Source organism: Eschscholzia californica, unplaced genomic scaffold (assembly GCF_041429995.1).
Source record: "Eschscholzia californica isolate CP2 unplaced genomic scaffold, dmEscCali1.0.p SCAF_200, whole genome shotgun sequence".
Taxonomy (NCBI): domain Eukaryota; kingdom Viridiplantae; phylum Streptophyta; class Magnoliopsida; order Ranunculales; family Papaveraceae; genus Eschscholzia; species Eschscholzia californica.
In genome coordinates this window covers 25001-30000 of record NW_028238311.1, presented here as the reverse complement: position 1 = coordinate 30000, position 5000 = coordinate 25001, and positions in this window count along the sequence as shown.

Here is a 5000-nt window from a genome sequence, read left to right as displayed (position 1 = left end):
AACATGAACCTTTCGATTCATTTGGCTCTCACGCTCAGTTACTTATGGGGCATTTCCGTATCTTTTTTTTTATGTAATGAGCCTATCCTCTCTTCTCTGTTCATATTCCAAAATGGAAAATAGATCATTGATCCAAGACCAGAACATTCGGAGGACTCTTCCGACCAGACAAAAATCTGTAATTATCGGCAAAGTTGTTTCTTTTTTTTTATTAATTTTCTGAAAATTCAAAAAATGCTTTTTACTTTATACATAGGTCGTCGATTCAGCATTGGAAAAAGGGTAGGGTGCCCATTTTTCCAGTAACTGGTTCAAATCATTTTATCGGTATGAGTGTTATATATCGGATAAATTGCCAACTATTTATTTTGAAACCATCTCCATACTAACATAGTGGTAGAAAGAGTACCATGTCGCGCCTGGACTTCAAACGGTTTAGTTTTAACCATGTTAATAGTCCCACATTATTGGTTGATAGAGAATCAAAGTGGATTTACCAATGAGTCACGAAATGCTATGGTTCGTCCATATGATTTCTTAACTTATTCAGAAGTAATTCGCGAGATCGTGCACCCTTCTTTCCTAGTTATAGTTATAAAGAAAAAAAGAAAATGCAGCTGGTTAGATCCAGCCTATTCTTGAAATAAACAACTCGCACACACTCCCTTTCCAAAAAAGATCAATACACCAAGTACTACACTTAGATTTATTGGATTTGTTGCTAAAATATCGGTATTAAACCCGAAACTCCCGGCGGATGGCCAGTGACCCAAGGAAACGAAAGAATCGGTTACAGTTTTCATATGATCTCCTCTTATAGATAGGACTAACAAAATCAAACAGAGTTCATTTTGTATCACTTCATCCCTTTTTTTTTATTGATTTCTAAATAGATTTCATTATTCTAGTTTTCAATTGTTTTATTATTTATTGTAATTGAAGTTCCCACTAAGAAAAATACTTATTCGAATTAGGTCCAGATCTCATGTCAATTGTGAAATACCTCGTTTGTTGCAACGCTTTCTAAAAACCAAAAAGGTTTCAATTGGAGTAAGAACGGGAAGAAAGAAAGCGAGTGGGTCTGCTAATTCCTCATCCTCAAATCAGTCCTTCCCGCGGGATATTGTCTCAACGAATAAGTGATTGTAGGAGTGAAATCTTGATATAATTCAAAAAAATAAGTGGCAAATTCAAGGCAATAAAATAAGAAAAAACTGTCAAATTTCTAGGATTAAACAAAAGGATTCGCAAATAAAAGTGCTAATGCCACGACCAGCCCATAAATTGTTAAAGCTTCCATAAAAGCCAGACTAAGCAACAAAGTACCTCGTATTTTACCCTCTGCCTCTGGTTGTCTCGCGATACCCTCTACGGCTTGTCCCGCAGCAGTACCTTGACCAACTCCGGGTCCAATAGAAGCAAGCCCTACGGCCAATCCAGCAGCAATAACGGAAGCGGCAGAAATCAGTGGATTCATGGTAAGCTCCTCGCACCAAAATAAAGAAATGGTTAATGATACAATCAACCAATGAATTATTACTTACCTAAGATATATCCAATTGAAGTAACTAAGAACTTTGAATTGAAGTAATGATATTATTGAATCATCAGAACGACTTCTATATCTCGTTTTTAGTTCCCACCCATGGAGTCTTTATCAATCCCTACGGCTCTAGTCCTTCCATTTCGTCTGTGATGAATGAATAAACAGATGAAATGGGAGGACTTTTCTATTGGGATTCTCATCTAAATTCACAGTGGGATCGTAAAGGAAATAAGATCTATGAATAGTTCATAATATAACTAGTCAATATATAATATCACATATACATATGTTTCTTACATAGCGTAAACCAACTATTCCCATCTTATATACATTACATCCGGATTCGAGAATCCCCCTTTGAAACATACACAAGAGTTGGCTTATAGCCATTATATATGCCTAATTCGACCTCCTAACCTATTTTTTTCTCATCTGTAAATTATTCTTTGCCTTTTCTTTATCATTATCCCGCATGAATCCAAATAGACGGATTCATTAGCCTAAATCATTACATATCAATACAATATCAGAATTTGATTGATCTAATTGCATGCAATTAATTAGAATTTCTTTCAATCGTTGAATTAACTCAAATGAAATGGCAATCGTTCTATAGAATATAGAACATCGTTTTTTTGTTTAATCGCACATCGGAACCAAATAGCATAACAATTTTTATTCAAAGCAGGAATCGTAATATCGTAATTGAATGAACAAATCGAAATAGAATATTCATTGGGGGTATGACATAAATGGGCCGGGAATCTTAGGAAAAAGATCTTTTAGATCTCTTTTTTTTACAATTCCTGAATATCAATCATATCGGAATCTTTTTTGCTACTACTCTAGATTGTATCTACCATATTTGTATATATTATGTTCCCAAAATAGCTTATGCTTATCTTGAGTCGCCCATACATTTAGGCTAAAAAAAGACTAAGACTCTTTTGAAAGCTAGTCAATGATGACCCTCCATGGATTCACCTATATAAGCCGCGGCTAAAGTTGCAAAAATAAGAGCTTGAATACCACTTGTAAATAATCCAAGGAACATGACAGGTATAGGAACCACTGAAGGTACTAAAGAAACAAGAACAACAACTACTAATTCATCAGCCAATATATTCCCGAAAAGTCGAAAACTAAGTGATAAGGGTTTTGTGAAATCTTCTAGGATGTTAATTGGTAAAAGTATTGGAGTTGGTTGAATGTATTTACCGAAATAACCCAATCCTTTTTTGGTAAGACCCGCATAGAAATATGCCACGGACGTAGGTAAAGCTAAAGCAACAGTAGTATTTATATCATTTGTGGGTGCGGCTAACTCCCCGTGAGGTAACTGTATGATTTTCCGAGGTAAAAGAGCCCCTGACCAGTTAGAAACAAAAATAAATAGGAACATAGTTCCAATAAAGGGAACCCAAGGACCATATTCTTCTCCAATCTGGGTTTTGCTCAAGTCTCGAATGAATTCAAGGACATATTCGAAGAAATTCTGACTGTCGGTCGGAATGGTTTGTGGATTCCGAACAGCTATAGTCGCTGAACCTAATAAGATGGCAATTACGACCCACGAAGTAATAAGTACTTGGGCATGGACTTGGAAACCGCCTATTTGCCAATAGAAATGTTGGCCTACTTCCACGCTGGATATATCGTATAAGCCTTTTAGCGTGTTGATGGAACATGGTAGAACATTCATATTGCCCTCTGACAGAAATAGAACTTAAAAAGGAATTATTTTGATTCCACTATCTCTTTCTCAACTCGTCTACTTGAATCATATATTTCAGTTCGGATACCAAGTAATCACATAATATCCCCAGTTATTTTTATCTCTTTTTTGATATTCAGAAATAGTAACCGATTCAATATCAATAAATCTATGGAGTTCCCGAAGTAATTGACTTATCTTATTATTAATCAACGATTTGTTATATAGCTAGAACGGCCCTCACAAATTGCGAATACTAATTTGTTAAGAATTAATCGGATTGAAGCTATAGCATCATCATTGGCTGGAATCGAAATATCTGCGAGATCCGGGTCACAATTTGTATCAATTAAACAAATCGTTGGAATTCCCAAAGTTACACATTCTCGAAGAGCCGTATATTCTTCTTGCTGATCAACGATGATTACAATATCAGGCAACCCCGTCATATATTTGATCCCACCCAGATATGTTTGCAAGTGATATAATTGTCTCTTCAACATTGCTGCATCTCGTTTCGGAAGGTGGTTGAGTCTTCCCGTCTTTTGTTCCGCTCTCAAATCCCTGAACTTATGAAGTCTCGTTTCTGTAGTGGACCAATTCGTTGACATACCACCGAGCCATTTTTTATTAACATAATGACACCGAGCCCTTATTGCAGCCGATGCTACTGAATCAACTGCTTTATTTTTGGTACCAACTATTAAGAATTGTTTTCCCCTACTTGCTGCATCAAAAACTAAATCACAAGCTTCTGATAAAAAACGAGCAGTTCTAGTAAGATTTGTAATATGAATACCTTTACGCTTTGCAGAGATGTAAGGTGCCATTCTAGGATTCCATTTCCTAGTACCATGACCAAAATGAACTCCTGCTTCCATCATCTCTTCCAAATTTATGTTCCAATATCTTCTTGTCATTTCTCCCCACGCTTCCTCTTTTTTTTTTTTTAAGAGATGCGGTACCCTAAATCCTAAATAAATAATTGTTCCGATGGAACCTTCTACCGTAGATTGACTGTTGATACACGCGCCAAGCCATTAATTTCTTTCTATTAACTATATATCTTTATTACCAAATCAAATGACCGGACCAGGTAGTTAAAGTTAAGTTAAAAGGATGAATCCCCTCTTAGGAATCATTAAATCCCGTAAATGATTGTTCTGATGGATCATGGAAATTCTTTGGGATGCAAGAATCAAATAATTCTCTGTGTTGGAACAAAATATCTCTAAATTCTCCCCTGAATAGATTCTTCTTTTTTATTTCCAAAGGAATGTTGCTGTGTTGCCTTGAACGGTACACTAATCCTTTGAATCCGGTACCAACAGGTATCATCCCCCCCAGAACAACGTTCTCTTTCAGACCTTTCAACCAATCGATACGACCTCGTAGAGCGGCTTTTGCTAAAACTCGAGCAGTTTCTTGAAAACTCGCTTCGGATATGAAACTTTGAGTATTCAGAGACGCCCTCGTTATTCCCAATAAGACGGCTCGATAACAGATCGCTTCTTCCAAAGCGCGCCCCGTTCGTTCCGCTCGCAACAATCCAATTAGTTCTCCGGGCAAAAAAACATTAGACATTCCATCTTCTGAAACCAACACTTTTGATGTTATTTGACGCACAATAATTTCTATATGTCTATTATGAATTTGCACCCCCTGGGATCGATAAACCTTTTGAATCTTATTAACCAACGAGATACGACTTTGTGCTATGGTTAACTCAGCGCCAATCAA